This window comes from Mobula hypostoma, chromosome 11, assembly GCF_963921235.1.
Source record: "Mobula hypostoma chromosome 11, sMobHyp1.1, whole genome shotgun sequence".
Classification (NCBI taxonomy): domain Eukaryota; kingdom Metazoa; phylum Chordata; class Chondrichthyes; order Myliobatiformes; family Myliobatidae; genus Mobula; species Mobula hypostoma.
In genome coordinates this window covers 88383281-88408659 of record NC_086107.1, presented here as the reverse complement: position 1 = coordinate 88408659, position 25379 = coordinate 88383281, and the positions used below count along the sequence as shown (strand labels likewise).

The 25379-nt window shown below is 44.6% G+C and overlaps 2 pseudogenes; one reads left to right on the top strand and one right to left on the bottom strand.

The window, feature by feature from the left end:
• LOC134354189 (guanylate-binding protein 2-like) overlaps window positions 1-25211 on the top strand; it is a 27854-nt pseudogene extending 2643 nt beyond the window's left edge.
• LOC134353496 (guanylate-binding protein 1-like) overlaps window positions 1-25379 on the bottom strand; it is a 192695-nt pseudogene that overhangs the window by 36485 nt on the left and 130831 nt on the right.

Below are 25379 nucleotides of genomic sequence, written 5' to 3'. Positions count from 1 at the left end.
TACACTTAATATGTACGTTCTGCATAATCCATTGGCTGGCTCGTCAGCTCTCTGAACCACTGACATTATTGTTCCTCAGTTACTCTCACCTCCTCTAATTGCTGCCTCACTTCCCTTTTAAAGAAGTGATATCTCTCTTCAATGCTGATGTTCCATGTACCATCCAGCATTCCTTGGGCCACACTGTCCCACATATTCCTTGGGGACTGTGCTTTCGCTAACAGATATATCTTTGAGGCGCATCTAGCAAATTTCAACTATTTCTTCAAGCTTGCACCAGAATTCTGATTCCCCACAGGCAACTTTAAGCAAGTGAAGCTCTGTCAAGCGGTAATGGATGGTTGTAATCGAGGTCAAGGTCTGGCGGGTCATCAGGGTTCTCAACCTGACATTGCCTGACATCAAAAGGTGTCATCCTGACAGATATAACTGGGTATAACCTCTCCCTCAAATATCTCCACACTAATTCCTACATTATGCAAAATATAAAGAACTGGTAAAAACTAACAGTACATACTTCAAACCACATAGTATGTACTCTGCGATCTGGCACTTATGTGTGTCTGAACTCATAATGCCTGTTATATTCCTTTGCACCTAACTGTTACTCCAAGGCTCCAGCTTATTCTTAAAACACAAAGATTCACAAATGAGTCTGCTGCTATACAGTTCCCTGAACTGGTTTAATGGTGCCCCGAGTGGTCAGTAACCACCCATCACAAATGGTGGCATTGCCTCACCAAGTTACAGAAAAATGTCTGGTCCCTTATATGAACAAGCACACACACACACACACACACACACACACACACACGTTCAGCTCTCTGTCATGTTTGTGATACACTTATGCTGATGGGTAAGTGTTCCTGTAATTACATTATACAATCGAGTATTTCATTTTTGATGTTTAAAATAAAACTTCAGTTGCTTAAGTTAGTCTTGTAGTATTAGCCAATAGGATTTGTCTTGCTAACATTTTTATTTTGGAGAGAGCGGGGGAAAAGAATGGGATAGCCATTTTAGAGAGAGTGCAGGATCGATGGAGGAGAAAGAAAGAAAATGAAATTGGGCAATGAACATGGCAGAAGAACATTGAAATGCTCACAGAATCCATTTGGATGGACAGATACTACTGTCAGAAAATCCTTATGCAGATATTAGTTTCACAGAGAATGTGCAGATAACTTACAGTGAATTAGTTCGCACACAACATTGGAGAAAATTTGAGCCCTTTTCCTTGGATGCTGTGTGACTATTTTTTTCCTGGAATGATTTCTACAGGGCAAAGCCATTTCGGTACCATAAGTAAAGGAAATGAAGCAAACAGGAACAATGACCTCAAATGCTTAAGATCACGCGATAGAATAATATGAGTACATGATGGGCACTTTTTATTTTGTTTATATTGTTTGAAATATTTTGTCAATACAACTTTAATCTTGATGAGTCAAATGGCCTAATTCTGCTCCTATATCTTATGGTCTGACAAATGATCTCATTTAGCCCCGTATAGTCTCTGCAGGGTCTTCATCCACCATTCTTCTTGATGACAAAGATAAAACAGGCTTCAGCAGGAGATATGGACAGTTCAATAAACCCAGCTTCTTGGATGTAGAACTGATAGAGAGTAGCACTGTCCCCGAGGAGGGCAAGTACCCAGTAGCAGACAGATGGAATAGTCATAGTCCCATTGAGGTAGTGGAGTGGTGGCCTCTTTCTTGAAGAAGACCACCATAAAGTCAGAATATTCTGGATGTATCTAGACCAATCTGCTACACTGGGGTTAGAGGTGGACAGTTCAACAGATAATTCAGGGGGTGTCTTGAAGGTGTCCTACCTCTTTTGGAGACATATCTTTTGCACTGATTTGACCAGCCCACACTGATGCCAGTAGTCCAATAAACTCTCTGATTGTGGACTGACATCCAGGGATGACCCAGAATGAGTGATATTTGTGGAACGAATGAGATGGAGCTGGATTGATTCCACATGCTGACCAGTCTTCAGTTTGAGCGGGGAAGATTGGTTGTTGATTTGTCCCGACACCAAAGGTCATGGCAATGAGCAGCTAGTTGAGATGTCAATGGGGATTTTCAATCTTCTGGCCAGTCTGTGCTCCAATAAATTTCCGACTGCACAGGAGTCACTCTGGTGTCTGAGGAATAGAACATAGAACATAGAACATAGAATAGTACAGCACAGTACAGGTCCTTCGGCCCACAATGTTGTGCAGACCGTCAAACCCTGCCTCCCATATAAGCCTCCACCTTAAAATCCTCCATATACCTGTCCAGTAGTCTCTTAAACTTCAAGAGTGTATCTGCCTCCACCACTGACTCAGCCGGTGCATTCCACGCACCAACCACTCTCTGAGTAAAAAACCTTCCTCTAATATCCCCCTTGAACTTCCCACCCCTTACCTTAAAGCCATGTCCTCTTGTATCAAGCAGTGGTGCCCTGGGGAAGAGGCGCTGGATATCCACTCTATCTATTCCTCTTATTATCTTGTACACCTCTATCATGTCTCCTCTCATCCTCCTTCTCTCCAAAGAGTAAAGCCCTAGCTCCCTTAATCTCTGATCATAATGCATACTCTCTAAACCAGGCAGCATCCTGATAAATCTCCTCTGTACCCTTTCCAATGCTTCCACATCCTTCCTACAGTGAGGTGACCAGAACTGAACACAATACTCCAAATGTGGCCTAACCAGAGTTTTATAGAGCTGCATCATCACATCATGACTCTTAAACTCTATCCCTCGACTTATGAAAGCTAACACCCCATAAGCTTTCTTAACTACCCTATCCACCTGTGAGGCAACTTTCAGGGATCTGTGGACATGTACCCCCAAATCCCTCTGCTCCTCCACACTACCAAGTATCCTGCCATTTACTTTGTACTCTGCCTTGGAGTTTGTCCTTCCAAAGTGTACCACCTCACACTTCTCCGAGTTGAACTCCATCTGCCACTTCTCAGCCCACTTCTGCATCCTATCAATATCTCTCTGCAATCTTTGACAGTCCTCTACACTATCTACAACACCACCAACCTTTGTGTCATCTGCAAACTTGCCAACCCATCCTTCTACCCCCACATCCAGGTCATTAATAAAAATCACGAAAAGTAGAGGTCCCAGAACAGATCCTTGTGGGACACCATTAATCACAATCCTCCAATCTGAATGTACTCCCTCCACCACGACCCTCTGCCTTCTGCAGGAAGCCAATTCTGAATCCACCTGGCCAAACTTCCCTGTATCCCATGCCTTCTGACTTTCTGAATAAGCCTACCGTGTGGAACCTTGTCAAATGCCTTACTAAAATCCATATAGATCACATCCACTGCACTACCCTCATCTATATGCCTGGTCACTTCCTCGAAGAACTCTATCAGACTTGTTAGACACAATCTGCCCTTCACACAGCCATGCTGACCGTCCCTGATCAGACCATGATTCTGTAACTGCCCATAAATCCTATCTCTAAGAATCTTTTCCAACAGCTTTCCCACCACAGACGTAAGGCTCACTGGTCTATAATTACCCAGACTATCCCTACTACCTTTTTTGAACACGGGGACAACATTCGCCTCCCTCCAATCCTCCGGAACTATTCCCGTGGACAACGAGGACATAAAGATCCTAGCCAGAGGCTCAGCAATCTCTTCCCTCACCTCGTGGAGCAGCCTGGGGAATATTCTGTCAGGCCCCGGGGACTTATCCATCCTAATGTATTTTAACAACTGCAACACCTCCTTTCTCTTAATATCAACATGCTCCGGAATATGAACCTCATTCATATTGTCCTCACCATCATCAAGTTCCCTCTCATTGGTGAATACCGAAGAGAATTATTCATTGAAGACCTCGCTCACTTCCACAGTCTCCATGCACATCTTCCCACCTTTATCTCTAATCGGTCCTACATTCACTCCTGTCATCCTTTTTTTCTTCACATAATTGAAGAATGCCTTGGAGATTTCCTTCACCCTACTCACCAAGGCCTTCTCATGCCCCCTTCTTGCTCTTCTCAGCCCCTTCTTAAGCTCCTTTCTTGCTTCCCTATATTCCTCAATAAACCCATCTGATCCCTGCTTCCTAAACCTCATGTACGCTGCCTTCTTCCACCTGACTAGATTATCCACCTCACTTGTCTACCATTCTTTATCTTCCTCACCGGGACAAATTTATCCCTAACATCCTGCAAGAGATCTCTAAACATCGACCACATGTCCATAGTACATTTCCCTGCAAAAACATCATCCCAGTTCACACCCGCAAGTTCTAGCCTTATAGCATTATAATTTGCCCTTCTGCAATTAAAAATTTTCCTGTCCTCTCTGATTCTATCCTTTTCCATGATAATACTAAAGTCCAGGGAGCGGTGGTCACTGTCCCCACGATGCTCACCCACTGAGAGATCTGTGACCTGATCTGGTTCATTACCTAGTACTAGATCTAGTATGGCATTCCCCCTAGTTGTCCTGTCCACATACTGTGACAGGAATCCATCCTGGACACATTTAACAAACTCTGCCCCATCTAAACCCTTGGAACTAATCAGGTGCCAATGAATATTAGGGAAGTTAAAGTCGCCCATGATAACAACCCTGTTATTTTTGCACCTTTCCAAAATCTGCCTCCCAATCTGCTCCTCTGTGTATCTCTGCTGCTACCAGGGGGCCTATAGAATACCCCCAGTAGAGTAACTGTTCCCTTCCTGTTCCTGAATTCCACCCATACTGACTCAAAAGAGGATCCTGCTTCATTACCCATCCTTTCTGTAGCTGTAATAGCTGTAATAGTATCGGCCTGTAACATCATTTACACCATCATAGCCAGATTACAAACCCAGCACCCGAGTGCCCTCATTACCATCTCGGGTGACTTCAACCAGGTTACCATGGCTGGAACACTGCCCAACTTCACGTAGTATGTGAGCTGTACAACCAGAGGGGAGAGGACTCCGGATTTGATATACACTAATGTTAAGGATGCAAACAGCTCCTCTCCCCTCCCCCCACTGGGAAGGTCAGATCACAACCTGGTGCATCTAAAACCCTGCTACGTGCCTCTGGTGAAGAGTAAACCTGCAACCTCGAGGACAGTGAGGAAATGGTCAGAGGAGGCTTATGAGGCACTCCAGAGTTGTTTTGAGGTGACAGACTGGCAGGCACTCTGTGAGCCACATGGGGAGGATATTGATGGGCTCACAGAGTGCATCACTGATTACAACAACTTCTGTGTGCACTGCAATGTTCTGACAAGAACTGTCCTTTGTTATTCAAATAACAAGCCATGGGTGACAAAGGACATTAAGGACATCCTGAACGCTAAAAAGTGGGTGTTTAGAGATGGAAATAGGGAGGAGCTGAGGGCAATACAGAGTGACCTGAAAGCCAGGATCAGGGAGGCTAAAGACAGGTACAGGAGGAAGCTTGAGTGGAAACTCCAGCAGAACAACATGAGAGAGGACTGGACGGGGATGAGGACCATCACAGGGTTCCGTCAAACTTGCAACAGAGGAGCAGAAGGCAGTGTGGACAGGGCCAATGAACTTAACCTGTTCTTTAACAGATCTGACGTTGTGGCCCCTGCCCATCCCCCACATGAGCCATCTGTTGTCGGCCCCCAACCAAAACATATTCAAGCCTCCCCTCCTACCCCTCCTCACAGTCCCCCACCCTGCTCTCATGACTATACCCTTCCCCACATGAAACCACCACGCTGGGCTTCACAGCTGAACAGGTGAGAAGACAACTGAAACGTCTCAACCCAAGCAAGGCTGCAGGACCGGATGGTGTCAGTACCAGGCTGCTCAAACCCTGTGCCCCTCAGCTATGTGGAGTACCTCGCCATGTATTCAACCTGAGCCTGAGGCTCTGGAGGGTTCCTGTACTGTGGAAGACGTCCTGCCTCGTCCCTGTGCCGAAGACGCCACGCCCCAGCGGCCTCAATGACTACAGACCGGTGGCATTGAACTCCCACATCATGAAGACCCTGGACAGACTTGTTCTGGAGCTGCTCCGGCCTATGGTCAGGTCACACTTAGATCCCCTCAAGTTCGCCTACCAGCCCCGACTAGGAGTCGAGGATGCCATTGTCTACCTGCTGAACCGTGTCTACGCCCACCTGGACAAGCCAGCGAGCACTGTGAGGGTCATGTTTTTTGACTTCTCCAGTGCGTTCAACACCATTCGCCCTGCTCCGCTGGGGGAGAAACTGACAGCGATGCAGGTGGATGCTTCCCTGGTATCATGGATTCTTGATTACCTGACTGGCAGACCACAGTACATGTGCTTGCAACACTGTGTGTCCGACAGAGTGATCAGCAGCACTGGTGCTCCACAGGGGACTGTCTTGTCTCCCTTTCTCTTCACCATTTACACTTTGGACTTCAACTACTGCACAGAGTCTTGTCATCTTCAGAAGTTTTCAGATAACTCTGCCGTAGTTGGATGCATCAGCAAGGGAGATGAGGCTGAGTACATGGCTACGGTAGGAAACTTGGTCACATAGTGTGAGCAGAATTATCTGCAGCTTAATGTGAAAAAGACTAAGGAGCTGGTGGTAGACCTGAGGAGAGCTAAGGTACCGGTGACCCCTGTTTCCATCCAGGGAGTCAGTGTGGACACGGTGGAGGATTACAAATACCTGGAGATTGAATTGACAATAAACTGGACTGGTCAAAGAACACTGAGGCTGTCTACAAGAAGGGTCAGAGTCGTCTCTATTTCCCGAGGAGACTGAGGTCCTTTAACATCTGCCGGACGATGCTGAGGATGTTCTACGAGTCTGTGGTGGCCAGTGCTATCATGTTTGCTGTTGTGTGCTGGGGCAGCAGGCTGAGGGTGGCAGACACTGACAGAATCAACAAACTCATTCGTAAGGCCAGTGATGTTGTGGGGATGGAACTGGACTCTCTCACGGTGGTGTCTGAAAAGAGGATGCTGTCTAAGTTGCATGCCATCTTGGTCAATGTCTCCCATCCACTACATAATGTACTGGGTGGGCACAGGAGTACATTCAGCCCGAGACTCATTCCACCAAGATGCAGCACAGAGCGTCATAGGAAGTCATTCCTGCCTGCGGCCATCAAACTTTCCAACTCTCCCCTTGGAAGGTCAGACACCCTGAGCCAATAGACTGGTCCTGGACTTATTTCATAATTTGCTTGCATAATTTACATATTACTATTTAACTAGTTATGGTTCTATTACTATTTATTATTTATGGAGCAACTGTAACGAAAACCAATTTCCCCCGGGATTAATAAAGTATGACTATGACTATGACTATGACTGACCAGTCATGCCACCCCTCCTCCCATTTTTCCACCGTCTCTATCCCTTTTAAAGCACTGAAGTCCAGGAATATTGAGAATCCATTCCTGCCCTGATGCCAGCCAAGTCTCTCTAATGGCCAGTACATCATAATTCCATGTATCTATCCAAGCACTCAATTCATCACCTTTGTTCCTGATGCTTCTTGTATTGAGGTACACACATTTCATCCCTTCTACATTACTGTCTTTACACCATTTATTCTGCTTCTCTTTCCTCAAAGCCTTTCTATATGTTAGATCTGGCTTTACTCCATGCAATTCTTTCACTGCTCTTTCACGCTGGGTCCCATCCCCCTTGCAAATTTTTTTAAACCCTTCTGAACCATGCCAGCGAACCTACCTGCAAGGATATTGCTCCCCCTCGAGTTCAGGTGCAACTGATCCAATCTGTACAGGTCCCACCTTCCCCAGAGGAGATCCCAATGATCCAAAAATCTAAAACCCTGCTCCCTGCACCAACTCCTCAGCCACGCATTCAATTGCCACCTCCTCCAATTCTTACCATCACTGTCACGTAGCACTGGCAGCAATCCTGAGAACGCCACCCTTGAGGTCCTGTTCTTCAGCCTTCTGCCTAGTTCCCAAAACTCACACTGCAGGACCTCATCCCTCTTCCTGCCTATGTCGTTGGTCCCAACATGTATCACGACTTCTGCTTGCTTTCCCTCTCAAACTAGGATGTCGTGCACCCGGTCAGAGACATCCCGGACCCTGGCACCCAGGAGGCAACAAACCATGCGGTTCTCCTTCTCACGTCCACAAAATCTCCTGTCTGCTCCCCTGACTATAGAGTCTCCAATGACGACAGCTCTCCTCTTTTCCGTCCCACGCTTCTGCACCACCGGGTCAGACTCAGTGCCAGAGGCCCTGCCACCGTGGCTCACACCCGGTCGTTCATCCCCGCCAACAGTATCCAGGACGGTAAACTTATTATTCAGGGGAATGGCTACAGGGGTGCTCTGCACTACCTGTCTGCTCACCTTGACTTTCCCCCCTCTGACTGTCACCCAATGACCTGCTTCTGGCAGTCTAGGTGTGACTACCTCCCTGTAGCTCTCATCTATGACTGCCTCATTCTCCCTTATGAGTTGAAGGTCATCCAGCTACTGCTCCAGATTCCTTACACGGTCTTCCAGATGGTCCAGCCATATGCACTTCTGGCAGATGTGACTCTGCGGGAGAGGAGCGTTCCCCCAAGACTGCCACATCTCACATGAGAGGCACATCACCGTCTCAGGAGACATTGTAAAGATTAACTGTGAGCTAGCTTGTCTTCCACCTCGTCTCGTCGAAGCCTCTCGAGTCAAAGCCTCAAAGCTCCGCTCCTTCTCTGGCCCACTCACTTACTGGCCGCTTTCCACAGTAAATGTATTATCAGTGTACATAGATGTCACCACATACAATACTGAGATTATTTTCCTGCTGGCATACTTAGCAAATCAAAAGTTTTTAGCAAGCTGGCCACATCGAGGATCCAATGGTTGTTGTGGTTGTGGTTGGTGCTGCTCGTACAGGGATGTCCTACCTCATGAACTGTCTTGCGGGAAACAAGAAGGGTAAGGGCAGTGGCTGTAAACTTCTGACTCTAACCTTTCACCTCTGTTTATTATCTATCTTGCAGAAATTATCCCCGAGACCAGTGACACACAGAGCACACTTGCGTTGTGAAGCTGTCAGTAGTGGGAGATGTACTAGAGATGTCACGTTGGTGTTCCTATCATGGTTTTGGACAATGAATCCAGAGAGATCTGGGGAATTTAACCTGCATGTTTGCTTCATATCCTGGGTGCAGATAGCACATTGGTCTCGTTAATGGAGACCAGAGTTACTTGCTGCAAAACCAACACTGTGTTGACCATCAATTGTTCTTTTTCACAAATTCTACAGCAATCCCATTTTATTTCCCATGTTCCCAAACATTCCTCCCAAGCCCTATCTCTCACTCACAAACTAGGGATAGGGTACTCACAACCTGCATGTCTTTGGACTATGGAAGGTGATTGATCCACGTATATTCTTGCGAAGTTGACCTCTTTCTCTCACTATTTCTCTCCCTCTGCAGGATTCTCAATGGATTCAACGGTCCAGTCTCACACCAAATGAATCTGGATGTAGTGTCGATCTCTCCCTCAGAGACCCAGTGAGGTCCTCTTGTTGTTGGACACCGAGGGTCTGAGAGATCCTGAGAAGGTCAGTCCCTCCCTCACAACTATCCCCCTCCTCAGAACAGTGGTTTCATTACCAAATGTGTAACCCACAGACAGGAATGATCCACAGACCAGAGTTCAAATCCCACCACAGGCAGTGGGGACGTTTAAATTCTCTTTACAATCTAGATTTAAAGTAAAACTTAATTAATTAACTTACATTGTCATCTCAGGATCATGCTGAGTCTCAGGGAGGAATTCTGCTGTATTTTCCATTGGAACTGTATGTGGTCCAAGACCATTACCCACTCCAAGTTTCCTGTCCCACTCACACCAATTTCCATCCCCATCCTCACAAATGAAAAGGATGTTAAGATACCATGACAGTGTGCTCTCCCCCAGCGCTGTGTTGGTGAGCACTGGCTGAGACTCGGTCTGTAAGGTTCCCCTTGGCCATACACCTGACACTGGTGGCAATGACTGGAAGGAAGCTATGGAGGGAAGCTTCACCCAGCTAAACACTGAGCAAGAAATGTCCAGAAATAGATGCTTATCTATTAGACTGATCTCTGAGCAAGAGCTCTCACTAACTGCTCATTTGTTCTTCCTGCAGGGAGACAGCCAGAATGATAATTCCATCTGTTCATTGGCTATCCTTCTGAGCAGCGTCTTCATTTACAATGGTGAAAGTCAAATAGACCAGCAAGCCCTGCAGGACCTATAGTATCCTTCACTGGTGTCTCCCAGTCCTTCTTTTTCAGGGTGATATCTGTAGAGTGACCAGTGTCTCTCGTTTCCTCTCTCTTGGGAATATCTGCTCAGTGACTGACGTCTCTCAGTCCAATGTCTTAGACAGAGATTTTACACTGACCAGTTAACCTCAGCCCCTGTCTCTCTCAGTAGGATATCTGTGCGCAGACTTATATTTCTCTATCCCTTTCTTTTGACATATATCTGTACACTGATCACTGTCTCTCAATCATAGTGTCATTGAGTTATACAACAGGGAAAGCATCCCTTCAGCCATACTCATCCATGCTGACAGAAAAGCATTCTTAAGCTGATCCCATTTTCCAGCACTTTCCCATATTCGTCTGAATTCCCCTCATCTTCAGACCTGTTCACATACTTCATAAGTGTGTCTAATGTACATGCTTCACCCACTTCCTCGGCTGGCTGGTTCAATATAATCACCACCCTTTATGTATAAACAAAAAAAAAAATCTCAGCTTCTTATTAATCATTCCACTCTAACCTTAATATTCTGTAGTTTTCACTTCCCCAACCTTGCAAACAAAGAACATTAACCCTATCGACGCCCATCATGATTTTGTTTTTACAGCTATGAGATCACCGCTCAATCTTCTATGCTCAAAAGAATAAAGGCCAAGGTGTCTAAACTCTCAGTTCCATGACTCCTGGCAACATCCTTCTGAATGTTTCTCTGCCATCTTTCTGCTTTAATCACATCTTTGCTACAGCTGCATGTCTGGAACTGTACATAGTTCTCCAAGTGTGACCACACTATTGCTTTATACAAGTGTAGGGTAACCACCCACTTCAAACTTAGTGCACTAACTGATGAAGGCCAGCATGATAAAAAATTTATTCACATCCCTGTTTTCTCTATTTTTGACTTCCCTTTAAGAGAACCACCTCCTTCACTCCAAGGTCCTTCTGTTGTGCAAAAGTATCTAGATCCCTGGCATTCTATGCAAAACTTCTACAATAATTAGTCCTTCCAAAATGTAACTCTGCACACTTACTTGAATTCCATTTGACATTACTGAGCCCGGCTGCCCAGATGACCAAGATCCCATTGCAATTGATGGTACACCTCTTCATTTTCTCCTGTGGCAGTGAAATAATGCTGGAGAATTGTGCCCATCTCCAGCAGTTCCACAAATACATTCCCATTCTGGGCTTTCAGGGGCCCAATTTGCCCCCGTTACTCTTCTTTCACGCCATGCTCCCTTCTGCCCTCCAAACTTCCATCCTGACTTTACTCTGGCATCATCTACATCTAATGATTCGCTTGATCCTACCTGCCAGTTTCTGAATCAAGACATCTCCTCTTTGCACAACCACAGTTACAATAATCCTTGACATCCAGGGTTCACAAACACCAACAGTGTTGCCTTTCACTCATTGAGCCCCTCTCTCTTGGGTAAATATCTCCACAATGACTCGTGTCTCTTAGACACACTCTCTCTAAGAGGGAGATCTGTGCACTGAACAGTGTCTCTCAATACCTGTCTCTAAGGTGGAGATCTGTACTCTGACTGGAGCCTGGGATCAAGCGAATCATTAGATGTAGATGATGCCAGAGTAAACTCAGGATGGAAGTTTGGAGGGCAGAAGGGAGCATGAGGTGAAAGAGGCTGTCTACAAGAAGGGTCAGAGCCATCTCTATTTCCTGAGGAAACTGAGGTCTTTTAACATTTGTCGGATGATGCTGAGGATGTTGTATGGGTCTGTGGTGGCCAGTGCGATCATGTTTGCTGTTGTGTGCTGGGGCAGCAGGCTGAGGGTAGCAGACACCAACAGAATCAACAATCTCATTCGTAAGGCCAGTGATGTTGTGGGAATGGAACTGGACTCTCTGACGGTGGTGTCTGAAAAGAGGATGCTGTCCAAGTTGCATGCCATCTTGGACAATGTCTCCCATCCACTACATAATCTACTGGTTGGGCACAGGAGTACATTCAGCCAGAGACTCATTCCACCGTGATGCAACACAGAGCATCATAGGAAGTCATTCCTGCCTGTGGCCATCAAACTTTACAACTCCTCCTTTGGAGGGTCAGACACCCTGAGCCAATAGGCTGGTCCTGGACTTATTTCCTGGCATAATTTACATATTACTATTTAATTATTTATGGTTTTATTACTATTTGATTATTTATGGTGCAACTGTAACGAAAACCATTTTTCCCCTGGGATCAATAAAGTATGACTATGACTAAAGTGTTGGAGGAACTCAGCAGGCCAGGCAACATCTATGGAAAAGAGTAAACAGTCGACATTTCACACCACGACTCTTCATCAGGACTGGAAGGAAGGCAAAAAATCAGTATGAGAAGGTGGGGAGAGGGGTGAGAAGTATAAGGTGACAGGTGATTTGTGAAACTGGGAGGGGGGAGGTGGTGAAGAAGGAAGCTGGGAAGTTGATTGGTGAAAGAGATAAAGGGCTGGAGATGGGGGAATCTGATAGGAGAGGACAGAAGAGAATGGAAGAAGGGAAATGGGGAGGAGAACCAGAGGGAGGTGATGGGCAGTTAAGAAGAGAAAGTGTGAGAGTGAAACAAGAATGGGTAATGCTGAAGAATATGAGGTTGGTAAATGATCAGATGTTCGAGAAATTGACCTTCATGCCATTAAGTTGAGCACCTTCTCTCTGTCCACCACAAAACGCGGTATTTCCTGGAGCAACCCCCCCCCCACCCCCATTTCACTTCTACTTTCCATTGCCATTCCAACATGTCACTTTGTGGCCTCGTCTGCTGCCATGATGAGGCCACACTCAGGTTGGAGGAGCAGCACCAACCATCTGGGTAGCCTCCAACCTGATGGCATAGATGTTGACTCGATGTGTGTATAACAGATGTGAATGGAAAGCAGATTGGATCCAATTGGAGTAACACATACAAAGTAAGATTTCCAGCAACTGCTTACTTTCTTTTGTTTGTGACTTGATTACCACTCTCTGAAGTCTCTTCCATGGATGCCTACCCTGAAGAAATTTAAAACTTCCCTTCGAGGGGAGTTCAGTGAAACCCTCTGTCATTGCTCCACTCTGTGATCCAACACTGTGACTGCGTACTTACCCGGACACTTTCACTGTGCGATCACCTTGTGTTTCTCTTTCCTCTCTTCCACCTTTTAAATCTACTCTGTACCTTTTTTTCCCCTCCAGTCCTGCAGAAGGGCTTCGGCCCAAAACATCAACTGTGCTCTTTTCCACAGATGCAGCCTGGCCTGCTAAATTCCTCCAGCATTTTGTGTGTGTTGCTCAGATTTCTAGCATCTGCAGATTTTTTCTTGTTTTTGATGGGATCCAATTGGAAGTGTGTGTACTGGAATTGAATGGGAAGGAGTGGGGACAATTGTAATTGTGTTACATTGAAGTGAAAGAGAAGGGGTTGGGATCCCATTGGAAGTGAGAATAGTGGAAATTCATGGGAAGAAGTTGGGATCCCATTGGAAGTGAGTACAATGGAAATGAATGCGAATAAGTAGAGATCCAATTGGGAAAACAGATAATGGGGATGAGTGGGATGGTGTGGGATACCAGCATAAGTGCAGAGGGCAAAAATGAATCGGAAGAGATAAAATCCAGTGCAAGTGAATGGGAAGGTGAATGGACCCACTGGGAATATCAGCTGTGATATTGAACGGGAAGAGTTGGGAGCATGGACTGTGGGATTGAGTGGGATAGGGGTGGGGTCCCATTGAGAGGATGAATGATGGGAGAATTGGAGGGGGTGTGATCCCATTGGAAGTGAGTTAGAATGGGTTGGGTTTATTGGGATATGGAGAGTGGGAATTGAGGTTCTGATCAGATCCCCAGGCACTAACCTCTTGAAACATCCCACACAGGATTTATTCAATTGACCAAGGCATACATGGCCATGATGGTGGATGGGGTCCTACCATGTGTAGAGGGCAGTGTCGCCAAATTAGCGGAGGTGGAAAAGCAAGCAACATTAGATGAAGCCCTGAAATTCTATGATGATGAGATGGCAAAAATCTCAGAATCTGGCAATCTTACTATGAACAAACTCGTAGAGTATTACGATATGAAGAGCAGAAAGGCATTCAATATCTTCCACAAAAAATCTATTAACAACAACAGTGGCAAATACATCCAACAGCTAGAGGTGAGCTTCTAATGTTCAGTGATTACCAACTGTCTCAACTGTACAACAGACCTGGACCCAACCCATACAGACATAAACTGAGAGACAGAGAGCATATATATCATCCTGAAAGTGCTGTCCTTCCCTGAGTGACAGTGGCAGCGACACACCTGTTTGTATACAGGTCACTCCCGATCAGTGTACATACCTCTCCCTGAGAGAGAGAGTGACTCAGTAATACATTTAGTGCACAGATCTCTCACTGAGAGACACTGGTCAATGAACAGATCTCTCCCTGAGAGAGAGCAACTCAGAGATATAGATAGTGTGCAGATATACCACTGAGAGAGAGGGACTGCGAGACACCGGTTAGTGTACAATTGTTTCCTTGCGTACTGTACATCTTCCCTTTACTCCCAGGAGACAATGCGTTCCAGGTACAAGTCTCTTGTGGCCAAGATCAAGGAAAAGTCACAAGATGTGAGACACATCTACAAAAAGTAATGTCATCAATAAAAGCAAACCTGACATCTGGACAGTACCAGAGACCTGGTGGTTTCCAGGAGCTGAAGAAGGATCTTGATAAGGCCATCAAGGAGTATGAAGAAAAGGCTAAGAATGAAATAGAGGTGTGTTCAATATTTTACAGCAAGGCATTTACTTTTCAATTCTTATGGCTTTTTGTTCCTCTGCCTTACATGAATTCAGAGAACACTCTCATTTGCCTCCTCCCTTTCACCCAACAAACATGAATTTGTTTTCCACTCTCCGTACAGCTGGAATGGGATTAACTGGGTAGCTTAGGTTTGTGATCGGAAAACCAGTTTTGGTAGGCTGTGGGAAGAGTTTCAGTGGATAGGATTTGTCAGTGATGGGGTTAGAGCCCTTGGGGTAGTGGAAGGAGTTTCAGTGAGTGGAGAGTCAGTAATGGGGCAGAGTACCCATGGGCTGTGAGAATTATCTTTTAACGCTGGTTTTCAAACTTGTTGATCAAGCTACCAGTTTATCGAACTCAGCTTTGCGATTCATGACCATCTCCCATACATTCACCATCCAGTCCATGTGCTGATTCTGGGTTTTCCCACAGAAGTGTCTAGTCGCAGTCTGTCCTACTTTCTCTAATAATGTCATCTGTCTTTCCAGGTATCAATCCAGGAACCCAGCTCTGAACTGCTTCCAGTGTGTTAGTGTTAAAGGAGACCTATACTGACAATATTCCAGATATAATCTCACCAAAATCTTATATAACTGAAGTATTACCCTTCCACCTTTGTTACACACTCAATCTCTCCCACCTACTTGCACACAAACATTTTGCAAGTCTTGCACTAGGACACCCAGATCCCTCTACATCTCAGAACTTCACAAATTGTTCCATTTGGATAATGTGCTTCTATTTATCTTTCTGCTGTAATGGATATTTTGCATTATCCCACATTGTGCTGGACTTGCATGATCCTCATCCATTCACAGAAAATATCTCTCTACATCACCTCTGTGTGTCATTCTTACAACTTATCCTTGTGTCAATTGGGAAAAAGTTTTGCTTTCATCCAAGGCCACAATATAAATTGCATATAGTTTTCAGGTTGTGGTTTTACCAATTTCCTGTAGATTGGTGAGAGGCGTTTCCAAATTGTGTATCAATCCCTAGCACTAGATGTTTGATGGTGAGAGCCCATCTCTGGTCTCTTGTGGACTAGTGTGGTGGGAGAGAGTTGGCTGTGAATGATTGTATATTCTTTTCTCTGTAGGGATGGGCTGTCCTCACCCATTTCCTGGAAGAGGTAAAACCCCAACTACACCATGTAAAGGAGATAGACAGCAGGCTGACGGAGGGAAAAAAGCGTGTCTCTAGTGAGAAAATAAACAAAATGCTCTAAATATTCAGGTCAAGGTGCATCTGTAGATTTTAAACTAACTCTTTGAGTCTGAAAACTGAAAATGTGAGACAATTCTGCAAGGTACCTCACCTAAGTGTTCATCAGAGACATAGTGAGATCAAGGACGGGTGTGCTTATGTTCTTGGACATGTTCGTCTTCAGAAGAGGTTGGTGTTGGGTCTCTCGAAGAACATAAACAGAAGGTCAGAGTGGGGTACCAAAGAAGAGGAGGTAGATTTGAGAAAGGAGTAGGGGTTATCAGTGAGGACTGGGCAGTCCTTGTTGAAGGGATATAGGTGCAGAGTCAACAGAAGGGCTTGGCATATGATGTCATTGGAACTTGAGCAGAAATACCAACTCATTAACTCTTTATTGTGCATTGGTCATTTATGTTTGAAATATAAATACTATATGTCTTTGCCCTATACTGTACAGCTGCGACAGAACAACAAATTCACATGATATGCTGGTGATAATAAACCTGATTCTGAATTCTGAACTCATTGAGGTGTCAGCACATGGAGGAGAAGGGAAGGCCGTGGCTGAGGACAGAACTCTCCACTTCAGAGAGAGGAAGATCAGACAGACCATTACCGACATGGCAGGAGGTGGAGCTGGGGTCAGTGGTGGGTAGAGGGTTGGAAGGATTGCAGGAAGTAGGGAGGCAAAAAGCAGAGGGCTCAGAGGATTGAATGGGTTGTGGGATAATGGGTAGCATGGGATACTAAGAGTGAGTGAGAAAATTTGGTAGAAGACGAGGAGCAGTACAACTCAGTGGTGGCATGAAATAATGTTACAGTGGCAGAGGCAATAAACAAAAATATCCAATATATATTAGAATAGATCAGCAGGTGCAATGAGGACTTCCTCCTTGAGTGGACAGATCAAATAGGTCAAGGCAATCTTGTGGATGACTTCATAGCTTTCCAAAGCAATGTGTTACTGAACCTACAAGAGAATGTGCTATCTTTTTTCTCATCCTGGGTAATGAGAGATCTTGTAGTTAGAAACCATCTTGGAAAAGGTGATCAGAGTAAAATTGAATTTCTCATACAAATGGAGAGTGCAATAGTTTGATCCAAAACCTGCTGTATTATACCGAAACAAGGGAGAAAACAATGGGATAAGAGAGGAATTGGATAGTGTAGACTAGAAACACAGGCTACATTTTGGGACAGTGGCTGCAGGAGTGAGACCCCAGTATTTACACTGATCGTGGCCTTGGGTGATGGGTACGGAAAAATGCTGTGGGATATTGACCCCTCTTGTGGGCAGAGGAAGGGTGCTCCAGTGGTTGGGGGACCTCCCAGTATTGCTGCTGGGACAGTGAACTCGGTACAAGAAGGATGCAGAACAAAAATGTTGTGTTTTATGTTCAGGCCTCAGGCTAGGCCAAGAGCAGCCTATTTCTCAACAAGGAATATTTTCCCTGGACTTGTTTACTAGGCTTCAGGAATTGTGTGAAGGGTTGAGATGAGGACATTTGCTCCTCTCTACCTCAGGATGTGGCTCTGGATGGACATCCAGACCCAGAAACAATGAGATCATCCTTTAATCTGATACCTTATGTGGAGAGGGTCTATCCCAAAGGCCAGAAACAGGCCCAGATTCCCCTGAGGTGTCTGAGGATTCTTTCACCACTGATGCTGGGGTTAGGATACTTTATACTTGTTCCCAATGCAGCCTCCTCTACATTGGTGAGACCCATTGTAAATTGGGGGACCATTTTGTCAAGTACCTCCACACCATCTGCCACAAGCGGGACTTACCGGTAGCCAAACATTTGAATTCCGAATCCCATTCTGACATCTAGCTTCATAGACTCCTCTTGTACCAAGAAGAGACCACCCTCAGGGTGGAGGAACAACACTTTATATTCCATCTGGGAATCCTCTAAACCAATGCCATGAGTATTGATTTCTCCTTCTGGTAAACAAGTTTCCATCACTCCTTCCTCTATTCCCCACTCTGGCCCTTTACTTCTTCTTGACTGTCTATTACTACCCCGAGTTCACTCCTTGGTCCCTTTCTCCTATGCTCCACTCTCCTCTCCTATCAGATTCCTTCCCCTCCCGCCCTTGACCTTCCTCACCTACCTGGATTCACCTATCACCTTCTAGCTCGTATCTTCCCCCTACCTTTTTTATTCTGGCATCTTCCACTTTCCTCCTCAATCCTGAAATAGGGATACAGCTGAAACGTTGATAGTCTATTCATTTCTATAGTTGCTGCCTGACCTGTTAGAGTTCCTCCAGCATTTTATGCATGTTGTCTTACATTGAACAGTGAATGAAGCTCCCTCTCCATGTTCTGTCTCACAAACCGAGGGGAAATGACCCCTTCACCACTCTCTGCCTGGACTAACCAATTCATTCTCTGCTCTTTTTTGTCAGATTTGGAAAAGAAGCTCTCAAGGCTGAAACAGGAGAAGGAGAAGGTGGAGCAGGAGAGGAAGGCGGCTGAGGAATGCAGAAGTAAACGGATCATGGAGCAGGTCAAGAAAAAGTTTCTGGAGGGGAAAAAGTACGGTGTGGAGGAGCTGAAGGAAGCCATGGAGGATATGAGGAGCGAGGTGGAGAAATACAAAGTCAAGGGCAGGAAGAGGGAAGCAGAAATGGCTCAGCAGATGTATGAGTACCTGCAGAAGAAGTATAAAGAGGCAACAAAATGGATTTCAAGAAATTCGTAACAGTTTTGTGTCAACACCTGAAAGCCCTTATGATATATCTACTTTCATCATAAGACCAAAAGACCTCAAGAAATAGGAGCGGAATTAGGCTATTTGGCTCATTGAGTCTGCTCCACTATTTCATCATGGCTGATCAAATTTTTCCTCTCAGACCTATTCTCCTACCTTCTCCCCATATTCCTTCGTTCCCTGACCAATCAACTTCTGCCTTAAATGTACATACAGACTTGCCCTGCACAACAGCCTATGGTAATGAATTCCATCGATTCACCATTCTTTGGCTGAAGATACTCCTCCTCATGTTCATTCTAAAAGGATGCACCTCTATTTCAAGGCTGTTTCCTCTTCTCTTCAACCATCAGAAACATCCTGTCCACATCCACTCCATCAAGGCCTTTCACCATTCAATAGATTTCAATGAGGTCACCCCTCATTCTTCCTAAATCCACTGAATACAGACCCAGAGCCATCATATGCTCTTCATATGACAAGTTGATCAAACATGGAATCATTTTCGTGAACCTCCTTTGAACCCTCCCAAGTTTCAGCACATCGCTTCTATGATAAGGGGCCTCAAACTGCTCACAATACTCCAAGTGAGGCCTCACCAGTGCTTTATAAAGTCTCAACATTACATCCTTGCTTTTATATTCTAGTGCTCTTGAAACAAATGCTAACATCGCATTTGTCTTCCTCACCACAGACTCGACCTGCAGATTAACCTTTAAGGGATCCTATACAAGCACTGCAAAGTCTATTTGTTCCCAATTAGTTGTATTTTCCCACCACTTAGAAACTAGCCAACCTTTTCATTTCTTCTACTAAAGTAGAAGCGATATACTTCCCCACACTGTGTTCCATCTGTCACTTATTTGTAGCCTTTCTGTAGCCTTTCTGCTACCTCAAAACTACCTGCCTCTTCACCTCTGTTCATATTGTCTACAAGCATTGCAACAAAGCCAACAATTCCATCATTCAAATCATATAACGTTAAAAGAATCAGTCCCAACACAGATCCTGGTGAAACACCACTAGGTACCGACAGCCAAGCAGAAAAGTCTCCCTTTATTTCCACTCTTTACTACCTGCCAATCAGCCACTGCTGTATTCAGACTAGACTCTTTCCTGTAATACCATGGGCTCATAGCTTGTTCAGATACCTCATGTGTGGCACCTTCTGAAAGGCCTTCTGAAAATCCAAAGAACTGAGATTAACTGATTCTCCTTTGTCTATCTTTAGCAAGCAAGTAGTAAAAAAAAAAGTGGTACATTTAGAAATGTGGCAACAGCACCTATCCTGTGACATCCCTAACAGCTTCCATAACCATCACCTTCCACCTCCCACACCGCCACCACAGCAGTCTGATCAATGAACTGGACCTCACTCCACACATTCTACATCCAATCCCCAGCCTGATATTGGGTTGCACACACTGGAACATTTAAAGCAGGGTCGGGAATTTCATCGTAGTTTATGCACAGATTCCAGCTGGTGAATTTCAGAAACCCAGAGATGTGAATGAGATCATTTCCCCATGACCTTGTGCAATATGCCCCCCTCACTAAATCCCCCTCCCACAGCCCACAGACACTCTCCTGCATCACCAACTTTCCCCACCCATCAAATCCCTTACCATGGTCCATAGACACTTGCTCCATCACTGACTATCCTCACCCATTGATCCCCTACCCACAGCCCACGGGCACTCTCCCACCATCCACCGAACACACTCCCACAGCTCATAGACACCCTGTTCAATTACCAACCTCTCCCCCACCCCAACCTCACACACCATATCTCCTCCTGGATACTCCCACCCACCAAGTAGAGTCGTGGACATTTCTTCAGCAGTTGTTGGGCTCCGGAATTACTGCTGCCATAATATATCCTGAGGTCCATTTTCTGCATTCCCACATCAAGGTTCCAGACTCTGTCTAGTTTTTGGTACCTAATTATAGAGGTACAGTGCATGTCTAATTCTTATCCATACGAGTATGTATTTCTTTAATCCTCACTTACCTGTCCAACACTGTACCACAATTACCCAAAATATCAGTTCTTTAATTATTATTGCCCTGGCGCAGAACGTCAGCTCCCACAACCTCCTTTTCTGCTGGTTCAGTGTTCTGGGTCAGCGGTCAGCTCTATTCAATACGTGTTGATAATGTGGCCTTCCTCCATTCTGCACTATTTTCTGTAGATCTCTCTCTCTCCCTGAGAGTTTCCTCTTGTCATCACCCTGTGGCTGCTACATTCCCACCATCAATCGACGATCAGTGTAATTATTGGATCACACTAATTGTCCAAGCAATAAATTTGACCGCCAGCAATGAACTATTGGAAGCTGAAATGTGAGAACAGATGTATATTCAGCCGAGATACACGAGACTGCCAGTGCTGGAATCTGGAACAACAGATAGGAAGGTGGAGAAATCTTCAATGGATCAAGCTGCATTGTTGGTGGAAGGAATTGCTGATGCTGGGTCAAGATCATGTATTAGAACTGATAGAGGTGTCCTCAGCACAGAGTCTCAACCCAAACTGTCGACAATTCCTTTCCTACCACAGATGCTATTTGATCAACTGAGTTCCTCCAGCAAGTTATTGCTTTATATAAGTTGAGTGAATAGTTTTAGTTAATAGATTTGTTAAATAACATAGATGTTACATTTAACGATATAACTTTATGAACAAATCAGTAATCTTTCCAATTAGCTGAATCAATGTAACTGCAATAATAAGAATCAGCATATACATGTGTGCATGAACTTAGATATTGGATCCTCATCCCACCACATGGAAGTGTGAATTGAGATAATAGCAGTTTGTATATGCTGGTAAATCTGTGAAACTTTAATAAAGGTCTGGTGTGAAGCAGAAAGTTGTTCTCTATTGCATTTAGGACATTCTGGGAGTAGAAGAAAGTGATGGCTGTATCTTTGTAGGCAAGAATGAAGGTTATTGGTTCAAATGTTCATTTATTATCTAAGTATGTATGCAGTATGAAACTTTATCCAGATAACCATGAAAGAAAACAAAATGCATGACCATTCACTTCCCTACACTATATTCTCTTCTATGCCCGTGTCTCTCAGCAAAGACTTCCTGCAAACTCCCTGCTTCCCCATTTCAACTGGCCCTCCAGTTTTCTTTGTATCATCTGCAAACTTGGCTACAAAACCATCAATTCCATCATCCAAATCATTGACATACTGTATCATTTGAAAAGAAGCAGTCCCAACATCAATGCCTGCAGAACACCACTAGTCGTCAGATTATTACTAATATCTCCACAATCTCTTCAGCTACCTCTTTCAGGACATTGGGATGTCATCCATCCGGTCCAGGTGACTGGTGCACCTTTTTGCTTCTCCTTATTAATAGCAACTGCACTCATTTCCACTCTCTCACATTCTCTAATTTCTGGCACAGTGAAGACTGACATAAAGTATTTGCGAAATTTGTCCAACCTTTCTTAGACTCCATTACTTCATCCTCAGTGTAGTTTTCCAGCAGTCTGATATCCACTGTCAGCTATATTTTACTCTTTATCTCTTTATACAGTATATCTGAAATTAAACTGATATCCTCTTTTTATATTATTGACTCACTTACCTTCATATTTTATCTTTTTTCTCTCCATGGCTTCTTCTGTTCCCTCCTATTGGTTTTTAAAAGCTTCCCAATCCATAGAAACCATAGAAACTACAGCACAGAAACAGGCCCTTTGGCCCTTCTTGGCTGTGCTGAACCATTTTCTGCCTAGTCCCACTGACCTGCACACGGACCATATCCCTCCATACACCTCCCAATCCATGTATCTGTCCAATTTATTCTTAAATGTTAAAAAAGAACCCGCATTTACCACCTCGTCTGCAGCTCATTCCATACTCCCACCACTCTCTGTGTGAAGAAGTCCCCCCTAATGTTCCCTTTAAACTTTTCCTCCCTCACCCTTAACCCATGTCCTCTGGTTTTTTTCTCCCCTTGCCTCAGTGGAAAAAGCCTGCTTGCATTCACTCTATCCATACCCATCATAATTTTATATACCTCTATCAAATCTCCCCTCATTCTTCTACGCTCCAGGGAATAAAGTCCTAACCTATTCAACCTTTCTCTGTAACTGAGTTTCTCAAGTCCTGGCAACATCCTTGTAAACCTTCTCTGCACTCTTTCAACCTTATTTATATCCTTCTGTAATTTGGTGACCAAAACTGAACACAATACTCCAGATTCGGCCTCACCAATGCCTTATACAACCTCATCATAACATTCCAGCTCTTATACTCAATACTTTGATTAATAAAGGCCAATGTACCAAAAGCTCTCTTTACGACCCTATCTACCTGTGACGACATTTTTAGGGAATTTTGTATCTGTATTCCCAGATCCCTCTGTTCCACTGCAATCCTCAGTGCCTTACCAATAACCCTGTATGTTCTACGTTGGTTTGTCCTTCCAACGTGCAATACCTCACACTTGTCAGTATTAAACTCCATCTGCCATTTTTCAGCCCATTTTTCCAGCTGGTCCAAGTCCCTCTGCAGGCTCTGAAAACCTTCCTCACTGTCTACTACACCTCCAATCTTTGTATCATCATCAAACTTGCTGATCCAATTTACCACATTATCATCCAGATCATTGATATAGATGACAAATAACAATGGACCCAGCACTGATCCCTGTGGCACACCACTAGTCACAGGCCTCCACTCAGAGAAGCAACTCTCTACCACCACTCTCTGGCTTCTTCCATCGAGCCAATGTCTAATCCAATTTACCACCTCTCCATGTATACCTAGCGAGTGAATTTTCCTAACTAACCTCCCATGCAGGACCTTGTCAAAGGCCTTACTGAAGTCCATGTAGACAATATCCACTGCCTTCCCTTCATCCACTTTCCTGGTAACCTCCTCGAAAAACTCCAATAGATTGGTCAAACATGACCTACCATGCACAAAGCCATGTTGACTCTCCCTAATAAGCCCCTGTCTATCCAAATGCTTGTAGATTCTGTCTCTTAGTACTCCCTCCAACAACTTACCTACTACTGACGTTAAACTCACCAGCCTATAATTTCCCGTATTACTTTTCGATCCTTTTTTAAACAACGGAACAACATGAGCCATTCTCCAATCCTCTGGCACTTCACCCGTAGACAGCGACATTTTAAATATTTCTGCCAGGGCCCCCGCAATTTCAACACTAGTCTCCTTCAAGGTCCGAGGGAACACTCTGTCAGGTCCCGGGGATTTATCCACTTTAATTTTCCTCAAGACAGCAAGCACCTCCTCCTTTTCAATCTGTACAGTTTCCGTGGTCTCACTACTTGATTCCCTCAATTCCATAGATTTCATGCCAGCTTCCTTAGTAAATACAGACACAAAAAACCTATTTAAGATCTCCCCCATTTCCTTTGGTTCCGCACAAAACCGACCACTCTGATTTTCAAGAAGACCAATTTTATCCCTTACAATCCTTTTGCTCTTAATATACTTGCAAAAGCTCTTTGGATTCTCCTTCACTTTGACTGCCAAGGCAACCTCATGTCCTCTTTTAGCCCTCCTGATTTCTTTCTTAAGTATTTTCTTGCACTTCTTATACTCCTCAAGCACCTGATTTACCCCCTGTTTCCTATACATTTCATACAATTCCCTCTTCTTCTTTATCAGAGTTGCAATATTCTTTGAGAACCAAGGTTCCTTATTCCTATTCAATTTGCCTTTAATCCTGACAGGAACATACAAACTCTGCACTCTCAAAATTTCCCCTTTGAAGGCTTCCAACCTACCAACCACATCTTTACCAGAGAACAACCTGTCCCAATCCACGCTTTTTAGATCCTTTCTCATTTCTTCAAATTTGGCCTTCTTCCAGTTCAGAACCTCAACCCTAGGACCAGATCTATCCTTGTCCATGATCAAATTGAAACTAATGGTGTTATGATCACTGGAACCAAAGTGCTCCCCTACACAGACTTCCGTCACTTGCCCTAATTCGTTTCCTAACAGGAGATCCAATATTGCATCCCTCTAGTTGGTCCCTCTATATATTGATTTAGAAAACTTTCCTGAACACATTTTACAAACTCTAAATCATCTAGACCCCTAACAATATGGGAGTCCCAATCAATGTATGGAAAATTAAAATCCCCTACCACCACAACTTTATGTTTCCTGCAGTTGCCTGCTATCTCTCTGCAGATTTACTCTTCCAAGTCTTGTTGACTATTGGGTGGTCTGTAATACAATCCCACTAATGTGGCCATACCTTTCCTGTTTCTCAGCTCCACCCATAAAGACTCAGTAGACAAGCCCTCTAATCTGTCCTGCCTGAGCACTGCTGTAATATTTTCCCTAACAAGCAATGCTACTCTCCCACCTTTCATTCCTCTGCCTCGATCACATCTGAAACATCGGAACCCTGGAATATTAAGCTGCCAGTCCTGCCCCTCCT